The 12,896-nt window shown below is 40.9% G+C and overlaps 1 long non-coding RNA gene across 1 annotated transcript in view; it reads right to left on the minus strand.

Moving 5' to 3' along the window:
• Window positions 1-8,959: 8,959 nt before the first annotated feature.
• Window positions 8,960-12,896, minus strand: part of LOC109964229 (uncharacterized) — a 66,813-nt gene continuing 62,876 nt past the window's right edge. Inside the window, exons 4-5 of the long non-coding RNA XR_002275483.1 lie at window positions 9,795-9,954; window positions 8,960-9,223 (exon numbers count right to left, since the gene is read on the minus strand). This is a non-coding gene — a long non-coding RNA (uncharacterized LOC109964229). The remainder of the gene's footprint in view (window positions 9,224-9,794; window positions 9,955-12,896) is intronic.

The raw sequence follows: 12,896 nt of genomic DNA on the forward strand, positions 1-12,896 counted from the left end.
GTCATTGACGCAAGGAGACAGAAAGAGAGGCAGGCATACCATGCACTGTAAAGCTTCCATGTTTTTCATCACAGTGTCAAGCTAATTCACTGACAGACACCAGATGGTGACCTGTCTCCAGAGGTCCCATGTGCCTCACTAAGTCATGAGTCCAGACACCGTGCCAGTGCCCTCTTCTGCCATTCCTTTAGAAGGGAATGAAACCACCTCATGCAGCTCCCCAGCGTCTCGGCCTGGTTCCACTTCTGATGCCACTGGACACCATCAGGTGCTATTTGCCACCAGAGGAACCGAGACAGGGTGAGAGGAGGTAAATATCCAACATCATCTTATCTTAACTTATCTTATCTTACAGATACTTGATAATATTTGTAAGAGTGAAAGTATTTTATTGTTATTTCAAGGTTATTAACAACATACTTGCATTTAAACATTGCTTAAATATGTATAAAATGATGTTAATATAAGTCTTAAGTCTTAGGTGTGGTCTCTTCTTCACCCAACAGAGGTGACGAACTGAAACAAGGGCAATAGAGTTTTAAAAAACAGCCTCCTCAACACAGGTGAATAAGTGCTGCAATACATCTACAGAAAGTTAGACTGTTCTCAGGCTTCTTTGTCATATTTGTCTTTGTATTGTATCAGACAGATGACAAATGAGTGCGCTGTGTGTTGCTTATTGTTCTTTAAAATCTTTCTGCCATTTGGGGCAGACAACATATGGCTGTCTGGTCCAGATTAAATATTTCTAAAACAGTATAATCCTGTCCTTTGGAGGAACAAACTTTTTGCTACAGAATTCATGTATTATGTGTGTGGAAAGAAATGAGGCAAATGGAAGCAGAACAAAATAAGAAAGCAGTGCACAAATGGGAATTCAACGCTACACAGTCACATGAGCATGTAGTATGTTCTCCAGAAGGGTGAGCCATCAGAATCCCACAGTTACACACCGTACACACTAACTCATCACATGCTGTATCGCTGACATCCTGTGTCAGAAGGTAAAGATACAATTATGATATCGTTCAGCGAAATGTCTCATTAACATTGTTAACTTATGTAGTAGTCATGATGCATGGCGCCAGCCTGTTATTAGATAATCATTACATTAGAAGCAATGAGGGACAGGACGACAGGGAACAAGCATGCTTCACACTGCGAGGCTTTCTGATGCATCTGATGCAAAAAAATTTGTAGCTATGGCACAAAAGACACCACATCATCTTGAAGAGACTCTGTGCGCTCTGTGATTATAGGCTATTGATGGCACAAACCATAAAGCCACCCCACTTGCCTGACTATCTTTTAGTTTGTCATGCAGAACCTGCAATCTTGCCCACATGGGTTTGCACTTTTATTCTAATCTTCTGTAAATTAAAGTGATCTGTGATCACAACCAGGCAGCAAGGATAAAACTGGGATCTGTTATTTAGTCATCACTTTTGAAAGCAGCAATTCAGATGCTTTGTCTTATGCACAATTGCAATTCTACATTTTTGATATAATCAGTATGAGAAAACAAACAAGCCTGCACAAACTGTATATCTTCATAATCCATACTTGTAAAAATGGCCACTTTATCTACTACCACTACTACAACTACTACTGCTTCAGAACCAGAGATAATTATGGGAAATCAATCATTTTGCCACTATCAATTTTGTAAACAACTCTAAAGCATAAAAGTTATTTGTATGCACTTTAGATAAATGACACCACTGTGTCCCCTGAGGGAAGGCATATGCCCTCTCTGTGTGCATGTCATTGCCTCGCATGTATTTTGCCCCCGACCCCCTCCCCTGTGGCATAACCCTAGCTGCCTTGGGCTGGCTGCTCTGCTGCTGCTGTTTGGCATCATCCCTATTCCCACTCGACACTCAGCATCTGTCTACTAGCATCTTAGCAGCTTTTTCCCACTATTACACCTTCTCTTTACCCGCCCCTCCACTCACACTCACTCCACAGTGGTCTCTCCACTGGCTGCTGTGACATTTGCCATTTAGATGAGGGATGATGGACAAATCCTTATCCAAACTCTGACCTTTTCCCCCTCTTAGCCATCACTCACACATCGACAGCCAATTTCACTGACCTGAATTTCAGACACTAAGCTGACACTTGATGACACTTGATTGCATATTTTCTATGTACTTGACTTGTGTACTGACTTTGTTTTAGCTGGATTTCCCTATCCAATGATGTCTACCTGATAACCTGTCTGAACACTCTACCTAACTGCTTTACTTAATGCAGATAAATGGTGCGGCAGAAGTAAAGGTTAATGAATGCTCATTGAATGCCACATGCACTGGGCTGCTTTGGGGCATTATGTATTCAGTTTATTCGGTGGTCGGCTTACTGACGATCTACTGTACATTTTCTGTCCACGGCAGAAATATCCTCTCCAGACTGTAAAAATATCTCATTATGTCCAGACCACATGTAAAGGACAAGTGCTTAAAGTTCACACCCGAGGTGTTATTTCTCTATTATATTCAAACCAACTTTGCTGCCAGAGAACTTAAACAACAATTAAAATCAGGCAGGCAACAGTTGCTAATTTAAGTGGTAGAAAGGCTCAAGAGTGCTGAAGTGTTTGCAACAATAAGGCCTACCTGACATGTCAAAGCAAGAGCCTTCCAACAATCACCTTGTCAAAGCTGTGATCTCCCTTTCATTCCCAGCAGCAGCAGCAGCAGCAGCAGCAGCAGGGTGCTGGTGACACATATGGCCAATTATAGGTGGGAGTGGAGAAGATGATGTGAGCTGAAAGCTTGTTCACACGTGGCGGGTGTCCAGACGGCCAGGGACTACATGGTGAAGGGCCGTGGGAGAGAAAAACTCATCAATAGCCAAGCTCTCGTCTCCTCTCCATTCAAGCAGGCCTGTGGCAAATCAGAGACTACTTTTTAGCCAATCAGTGCTTCTCCTTAACTTCCCCTCATTACTCTAAAGCGAGAGAAAGGATTAGAAAGGGAGATGCTATATTCAGTTCATAAATCATATGGCAAAAAATGTCAGGGGGGTAATTGTGGTTTTCTAACACCCTTCATAAGAAGGCAGTTTTTATTAGTGGGTTAACATCGGCGGGTGGCCCTCATTCCTTCTCATTACGGGCTCACGGAGGCATCATCAAACCTTAAATGTTACAAACACTTCTCAGCAAATCCTGGCCTCATTTTTCAAATACACACCACTACTGAACATGGAGACACACAAACCATGTGAATGGCACTAAATGTGATGGATTCCTACAAAAGGGCCTTGTTTATTTGTAATACATGATAGGACTTGGTCAAATAAATTCATTGCCTGGGCTGTTTTTTTATTCTTCATCACCGATTTTGTTTTGTGTATTACTTTCTTCACTGCTAGTTTCCCACACAAATAAAAAGTCTCCAAAATACATAGTACATATAGTGGAATGATTGCCTTGTTTAGGTGCTACAGAGTACTGTTTTCTACAAGTCTGTCTCTTTTTCCCTTCCCTCTCTTTAGTGAATTTCAACTGGCCAATAATTTCCGACCATATCCCCCAAATTACAGCGTTTTTGTCACATCTTTTACTGATTCAATGGATTGATTTCTGTTCTCTGTGGGTGATTAATCCTTCTGGGTTAGAGAGATTACTAAGAGGGAGCCACAGACACCCCTTCTTAATGGTTTCATACAGCGAGCCTTCCATTCATAGGGCTAATGAGATTGGATTACAAGACTGGAGCTTTAGAGAAGGGAAAACTCACAAGAGAATACTGATATCCAATGGGATAAAAGGTAGGAAGGGAATAATCTAGGTGCTAAGAGACTCATGCACAGAATGACCTCACCTGGCGTGAAGTCTCATTGACCCTTCATGCCATTTTCTGACTGAAAAACTCAACACCTGCTTGGTTGGTGGGGGTTCATACCTCAGCACTTATTTCATGTGATATTCTTGCAGTGAAGTCTCACATATGATTGATCATGGTCATTAATAGTCAGTGGGGTGAGTATTTCAAGCGATCACCACAGCAAGCAACTTCAGCCACTGCAGTCATTTGGGGATCTCAAATAACCCTGCTGTTTTAGGCTGAAATGAGCTGGAGTGTACAAGGCGGTGCTGGGGCAGTGAGGGTGTTTGGATGTTGGTTAAAGTGGGTGGGGTCTGAAAGCCAGAGGCTCATATCTCTCCTCCACAGCTGGACATAGAAGTGGGAGGGGAAGCTGTGACTTGTGTGGTCCAGAGGACTGGAACTCTCCCTCAGCCTGGCGATCTGTGTCACGCCCCTCAGCTTCAAACCTCCTCTAAAGTGCTGTCAGGTCCCAGCAGGAAACAGTGCTTGTCTAAGCAACCTACTATAAACTTGGGGGGGTGGGGGTGGGGGGGTTAAAATGGGAGGCTGGTGATGGATGGACTGGAGAGGAAGGTGGAGGAAGGAAAGCGTGTCGTCGAGTTTTAAAACACATGTATTGCCCACAAGGGGGATCAGAGGCCTCAATCACAGCTCAGGGTCATCTATGCTACTGGGCGGGAATAAGGCAAAGCTGGCTGACTCCAGGTCACTGCACAAGCGATAGCCTATTTCATCTGGAGTGTATGGACTAAATGACTACAGAGTGTAACAGATTACAGAGTGGAAATCGCTCTCTTTAATCTTCCTCTGGTCTCTCGGTGGAGCTCTGCCTCGTGTGTATGCATCTGCAAATGATATCTGCAGTGTTTTTCATAATGATTTTCCATTTGCCTTTGACCTTCTGTCACTTAATAACACCCGCTTGTTACAACTGGAAAGGCATCACTCCACAGTGAACGATCACTGGAAAGAAACAGTTTATCCCATAAAAATGAGAAATTCATTTATGTTAGCAATAGGCCACAAATCAATTAAAACCTAAAGTTTATATATTTGATTAATTTTTAATATTGCTGGAAAAGTAGCAGCATTATACTCTGCACACACACATGCACACACAATACAGTATTTTCCACAAGGCAAGACTGTTTACTACTGATTGTGTGCATGAGATATCCAGACAGGTCTTGTGGCAAATTTATTTACCAAGACGTCAGACTATGTCTCGGATCAGTCATGTCACTGTACACTCAGATGAGCGGTGACAGGTCACAAGGAGGCAATGAAGAAGCAAACAGGGCCCTGAGGTGCCATGTCTCATCCAAAGGCTGTTGCTGACAGGAAGCTGTGAACCAACTTTAAAAAAAGTGAATATGTGACTGGGTGCCCACAGCAAGAAGTCACATACACTGTCTCCAACCCATCCTGTCTGCCGCAGCCTGTCTCCACATGCACTACTCTTAAAACGACACGTATGAATGTGTGGGTTGGATATGTTAATCACAGTCCCATGTAATGTCCCATGACTATTTTAAAGCCCCTAAAACTTTGAATAACAGTGACCAAACAATCAACAATGGTCACCAGAGTTTAAGAATCTAAATCCCAGTTATACTCTTCAGGTTTTGTTCATACTATTATTCATAGTTTGTTTAATGACATAAACAAGAAAATAGTGATGTCAACAAAATGATTAATAATGAAAGTAAATGAAGGGGAAATACGCCTTTGAGCCTTCTTGTGTTCTGGTTAAATTAACTTAAAAATGGCATTTAATCTTAATGTAAATGTGATGTTTTCTCATAGTCAAACCTAAATAAATTACACTACATTATTCCACAATTCTTCATTCAATAAAAAAGAATGTTTGAATATTGTTGCCAAAACACATGCACAAAGAAAATATTTGCTCTGAAATGATCAGAAATCCACAAGGAAGAAGAGAAGAATGTACTAAAGTGCTTATGAACTGTGCTTGTGTGCTGACCCAGGGTGATTTTTCTGGAATCCAATCCAAGGCTAGGTTTGTGTCGCACACTTCTGACATCAGACGTTGAAGTTATGAGGGCTAATTATGGACTGGCACAAGGGGATTTCTGCTTCCAGTTAAAGGGTTAGCCATGCTGCTGACTCTTTCAGAAACTGTCTGTCTGACTGAAGCACTCTTATAAAATGTATAAATGTATGTTCACACTCACATACACACAAACCGAGAATAACCTATATTTTTTGCAGTGCAGAATGTCTCCAGGTAGAGAGGTGAGCGTTTTCCCTCAGTGCAGAAGCCATTAGTCAGAATGGAGGTGATTTATGGGATGTCTCCTTGCAGAATTTAAATTAACTGCCATGCTGTAGGGAGGGAGGAGAGAGGGTACCAGTGCTTTTTGGGCTGCTCCCCTTTGCACCCCACCTCTCTCTCCGACTCTCTTGCGTTTGCTCCCCCTCTGCATCGCTTTCACCCTCTCTTGCTGTCTTTTACTCAGTATAGCTCTCTCTTATTTACTCTCAGGGGAGAAATTTGGAACATTTTTTTGGCTCCAGCTGTGTTGTCAGGTGGTCAGCTCACTCGTGGATCTCGGCAGATTTCAGTGGAAAATATGCTCAGCCAGATGAAAATGTGTTTTTCTTGGAGGATAACAATAAGCAGAAATCTGAATCACAAAAAAGACACATGCAAGGTCAAGGTCAGTAGTTACCAATCAGAAGGTGCTACGTCTTGTGGACCAGAATGCACCTGACACATCTGTCCAGAGGCTGCAGTGAAAGATGGAAATCTAATTCCATGTTTTAATGTAGGTGTTGTACTGTAAACATATATGCAACATTCCTCACAATTATGTTTGAATGATTAATACTGTCTGCAAAGATGTGCACCCCCGGCTCCAAGATCCTTATTAATAAGTTTCATATGAATGATGCTTTGTATTATACTCTCGTCTCCCTGATGGCTTTATGATATATAACTGAGCTGGGAGACAGATCTGTGGTGTGACACGGGAACCTAAGGGACAAGAACTTCGTCAGAGTTCACCAGAAATTCCCTCCACATCGCAAATAATCCATTGAGAAGACTTAATATTCTATACATAAATACATAATACTTAATGCTGTGTGCCGTGTTGGGGAGTAACTAGTTATAAAATAAATGTAAGTATAATCACAGTGACTGAGAAGAAATAATTATGTAATTAAATTACACTTACTAATGAAAACACTGGTGATTACACAGGGGTTGCATGTGAATGTACTCCTTTCTGTAAAAAGCTTATATGTATATGTAACATTCATCCTGTTACTTTGCAGACGGTCTTCTTTTGCCTTATTTCTAGACAACACAACTCAGTAAAGTCGTTCAGACGAATTTAAGTGCAACACCACCAAGGGTAGATGGTTTACAAGGTCTCTACATCTAGATCAGCTCCATTCATTTGGCAGTATGTGTTCAATTCTGAATGCTGCTTTTGATCGGTTTTTGTTTGACATTGCGCAGCCTCTCATCTGTCAATCAAAGCAACGAGCACTGCTCTAAGCATTTGGCTGCAACCAGCCAACAATGTCAAGGCGGGTGGCCATGTTGTTGGACAAGAACGATTCTCAGTGCTGGAAATTCAACAGTTTATTCCTTTTGAAATCAGAAGAGGGTTTTGCTTGGTGCCTGTTCACTACAGGCTACATGTTTCAACAGTAATATATTATGTAACTTTAGTCATTATGAAGAACCTTTAATAAAAGTTTGACAGTAACAAGTGTCCAGTACTGTTGTGAGGACTTTTCAGCTTTATTGCCCAGTTCAAAACATAATCAAAAAGTAATTAAAAGTAATAAGTTACATTACTTCAATTAAGTAATTGAAATAGTTACACTACTTATAATATTTTTAACAGGGTAACTAGTAGCCTGTAACCGATTATATGTCAAAAATAACCTTCCCAACACTGGCTATGTGGCTAGTGTGAGACAGAAGCTACAGGCTGGGGGTGGGCAGCTGGCTGGGATTTGAAACTGGAGGTTCAGGGGCCCATGAGTGAATGGTAGTGAGAGGGGAAAGGATGGGTGGTGAAGGGAGAGAGGGAAGGGGGTAAGGAGTGAGGAGGACTCCGCAAGACATTGCACTAAAGCCACTCAGGAGTTTTACTGTACAGTGCATGACGTGTTGGTGCTATGAATATGGATTCATACATATTTCATTTTTAGTTTATTCTCTAGATAGATATTTGCTTTTGCTATATTAGTCCCCGTTAGCTGATTAGAATATGCTTTTTCAGCAGCTTTATTGCTTCTAACCCTTAGCACACACACTGTACCTACACACACAGCTCCTGACTTTCTCCTGTAGACTCAGTGAGCTCACAGTGATATATGTGGTACTGTATTATGCATCTGTTTCCTGTACAGCACCTTGACCTTTTGTGCATTTGTGCAGTTTTGTTGTTGCTGAGCTGAAAGGGGGCAGCAATGATTAGCTTAAAATTTAGTGCTTTTAATATTAATATTTCTACAAGGTATTGCATTCATCATTTTGCATAATTTATAGTAATTTCAGATTCACTGTGTTTTACTTTAAGTTATTTAAGGACAGGGCACCTAAAGTAAGACAAAGCAGACCAAAAACCCTGAGTATGAGCATATAGCAAGAACCTGGATTTTTGAGAAAAGTGTTAAATACGTCATAGTTTTATGATAATACCAGTCACTGAAATCATACAAACAAAGTAATATTTGCATCATAACACCAAACAAAATAAAGGAAATTAATGCATCTATTGGCTGGTTTTTATTTTAAGAGAAAGGTTTGACATTTTGGGAAATATGCAGGTTTATTTTCTTGCTGAGAGTTAGGGGAAAACACTGATGTCCATACATAAGCCTCCAAAATTGCTGTTTCTACATTTCAGTTTATTAAAGAAATACAATATAAGCTAACCAAATGAATGAGCTTAAGAGGAAGTGGTAAACTGGGTACCAGCTGTTTTCCCCTGCTGCCAGTCTTTGTGCTAAACTATTCTTTTTAAGCCTGCATTAAGATGATCAAATTACTGAGATCACAGTTTCAAACACCACAGCAGAGCTGGTAATAAGCATCTAAATCATAAATTATATCATTTGCACTTTTCCTGCACACACCTTCTTTAAACAGAAGATAATTCAAGTTGTTATGAAAAATATAGAGCACAGGAGATTAAACCTCACTCGTCATCTGCTCCCTTCATCTTACCTCTGGGGAAGTTTCCTATTCTGTTCTCTTCCCTGAGGACAGACTATAGTTTTTTCTGGTGTAGCTCTGCCATGCTGGGAGCATGACTATGCCATAAGATGAACTTCAGCTGAGGGTTTGATAGGCTCTTGTGTTCAAGGCCTGGATGAAGGAAACCACCCTGGGACCTCCCCTGGGTCAGACAAGAAAGACAACAAAGTGTAACATAAAAAAATCACTTATCTACACCAAATATGGCTCAAACAAAGAAACATTTGCAAGATGCTGCATTCAGTACAAACTTTACAGTTATTGGTTTGTACACTTAATGTTATTTAAAAAGTTGTATATTCGTAAAATATCCAAAGTCAACTCCTAGTCTCGCTTTTCTTTTTTCGGGAACACCCTGCAAAATGTTTTGAACAACAGGAAGACTGTCCCAACTTCCCCCCAGAGTACATTTCTAAAAAATAACAGGTCAATGCCTCTGCTACTGTTACATAAGTATAACCCAGTCTATTATTCTATCTCACATTACATGTTATGCATTAACTGATTCTATATTCTGTTTACTTGTTTTATCCACTGCAGTATAAAAAGACAGAGCCCATTCAAGAAAGATGTTTTATGTTAAATTTAGGCATCTAGTTGCTCTTATCACAAGTAGAAAAAAATGGAAACAGTCATGTATAGTGCGTTAAAACTCAGATCACACACAATAAGTATTGCAAATATAATGCATCCCAAGAAGGTAGAATTCTGACCTTTCTTCTAAGGCAGGATTCAAATCAGATGCAAGTGGAGGAAGACAGCACAGAGGAGAAGGCTGTGAAGTGTGTAGTGCGGGCATGAGTTTTCAGTTCATGCTGGGAGTGACGCTGCAGTCCTGGCCAAGGTGAAAAGGTTAGCCCATCATCTGGGAGCCTGGGGGAGAGAAGTCAAGACTGAGTGAAGGCACTGCCGACTGGCTGCAGGCAAAGGTAGACTGAGGGAACATGCATGAATCACACGCATACATAATACACCACATCACCACATTCATTATGATACTTGGATATCAGGCAGCCCTGAATCAGTCAAAGAGCAAATCTGTGATTTCTCAGTTTTCGCCATTCTGCAGATGGAAGACAAAGAGTTAATTTCCCTGGAGCTCTGCTGCTCAGTCAAGGAAAAAACAGACAACATGTAAACAAAGACTAAAGATCAAGCCACGTTCATGGGTGATGAATTCAGCTCCCTGAACATCTTTACTATATTGTCTGTACAATATCTTTCTCTTGTCAGTGTAATCAGGTAATAAATGTTTCTTAATCCTCTATACACAACATGCAAATGTAGTCATCTCAGTGCACTGAACAGTGCATACAATAAGGCTGATGTGACCGCATGTGTGACACGACATGCGAAGTGGTTATAACATGTTGTTATCACTTTGGTATCAGGATCTGCTTATGCAAACATCGACTCCTAAACATGACGGAGCACCCAGCTAACCCAACTCACCTTTTAGTGGGTGGCTCACAAAGTCAGAGTTATTATGTCTCATAAAAAATGCAACACTGTCACAAGCTTTAGTGAATAGAGCCGATGACAGGCTTGATAGAGCTATGGCTGCTATAGTGAGAAGGAACATATGGCCCTAGGGTATGCTGTAAGTGTGTGTGTGTGTGTGTGTGTGTGTGTGTGTGTGTGTTGGTCCTTTCCTGTGGAGTCATGTCCTTCACTATTTCTGCCTTCACCTGGATATTCTGTGCATTATAGTGCACGCCAGGAAGAAATTGCTGAGGCAGAGAAAGCTTAAAGCAAATGCATATTAATTTTCTCAGCACATGTATAAAACAACTCCTCCCCAGACTCAAAGATTGCTCTCACTCTCCCTTCTCCTTCAGTCATGATGAAAACCACACAGACACACACACACACACACACACACACACACACACACGTATTCCACAGGCACCCTGCAGAAGCTGTGGGCAATTCCCCTCGGTACTCAGTCGTTTTCTGTTTCCATTTTCCTTTAAAGGCACAAATGCACCATCTCTCCTTCACTCTCACCATCTTCAGTTTTGACTTCCTCTGCCTTGCTTTCTTTGTTTTGAAGCCCCCCTCACCCTCCCCAGCACCAAACCACCTGAGTGGGTGCCAAGCAGTCACAGCAGTGGCTTGATCCTGGCACTTATGAAAGGAACTCTTTGATAAGCCTCGGCCACAAGCAGCACAAGGGAAGCAATCAGAGACACAAACTCAACTAGAGATGAGGCCTCTACTGTGTTTGCTTGTGTGTTTGTGATGTTGTTTTGTTCCTTTGACCTGTTAAATTTTTTTCCTCTTGAAAAAAAAAATCAAATCCTTAAAAGTCTTTTTTTTTTTACTCTTCCATGTGTTGCTGTTTTCCCTTGTGCACTTGAGAAACTCTTTATTCTGCCTTCCCTTTTCTTTGTACCCAGGGAGAACAACAAAGTGATTAAAAGCTTTTGAGGTGTGTTTGGATGTGGCTGATGCCTGGACACTGTGCTACTGACATCGTGGTTTCCTGCTCTTGCCTTGTTCTCACATCCGCACTTTTATTGTATTTGAAAAGATTTCTTTCTCATCACAGTCTGATCTGTACAAAGCCCATCTGAGCACTCTTTTAAGAACAATTAAAAGAGTAAATGCCAACAATATCCATTGTTTATATACTGCACCTTATTTTTGTACCATTGGCCATCCGTTACATAAAATGTTACTCACAAACTTAGCTGTCATGCTGCAGTTTCTCAAATTATTATTATTGCCACGTGGTACCTTTATGTCCAGCTGTTTTTCAGCTAAAGTGTGTGCTTCGGTTTCAACATGTCTTCATTATGTTCTGACACATCTTCATTATACTCTGACCAAGACACATATGGATGGATTTCAGTCTGACAAACTCCCATAAAATGTTTTGGACTGAAAAAACAAGTCTACTTCCTTGCATGAACTATGATTCTCTGTATTAATTGACTAAAATGTATTTAGAGTTTTTTAGATTATTGATTGGTGTGCTGTAAGTGGTACTTTTTGTAAGATATAGCAGGTACGTTTTGTTACCAGACAGATGAATCTGTTTGTTTCAAATTACTAAACAATATATGTGAGTACTCAGTGAACCTTGAGGAAGATATTTTAAGAGATAACGCAAATTTTAATAGGTCTATAATCAATATTCTTATATTGAGATCACATGATTACTTATGTAGTGAAAGGGGTTGCTCCTTGTAATGAACCCACAGAGAATTATCACCCAACTCTGCGGTGTCCCCCAGCTTTATAAAGTGTTTCATCATCTTTTAGCTCAGTGTTTTCATTTTCTGGCCTGTAACTAGTTTTGATTCCCTCACCAGTCTCGTCACTCTTCCAAAAGCTTTAAAAACTGACTGTATGATGCCTGCCCAGAACTAAACAGCAGACAGGCATACTTAGTGAGTAGCTGGTGAACATAGGGGCACAATTAGCAGCTAAAGAGCCTGATATTTCCCTCAGGAGTTATTCCAAAAACAGAGCTAAAATGAGAGAGGATATTAGAGATCCATTCATCATGTGGGCAAAAAATGTCTTAACAGGCAACAGCTAACAAAGTCACCATATCATCCTACAAGCTGATAATATGTCAGTGTGCACAGCATGTTTTCATGGTGCCATGTATGGCTGCTTCGGTGACATGCTCTAGTATGTTGTTGTCTTTTTTGAAGGTCTCTTGCAACCCATCTTGGGTTACTTTCACCAGACATGAGCTTTTGACCATTTGACAGCTCACTTTGAACACCTTTTCTCCAGTTTTTACAGGCGGGGTAAGTTGTTTGGACATTTTGGCCAGTGGAGCACTAGCCATCCTTGGGACA

This window comes from Monopterus albus, unplaced genomic scaffold (genome assembly GCF_001952655.1).
Source record: "Monopterus albus unplaced genomic scaffold, M_albus_1.0 scaffold85.1, whole genome shotgun sequence".
NCBI classification, from domain to species: Eukaryota; Metazoa; Chordata; class Actinopteri; order Synbranchiformes; family Synbranchidae; genus Monopterus; species Monopterus albus.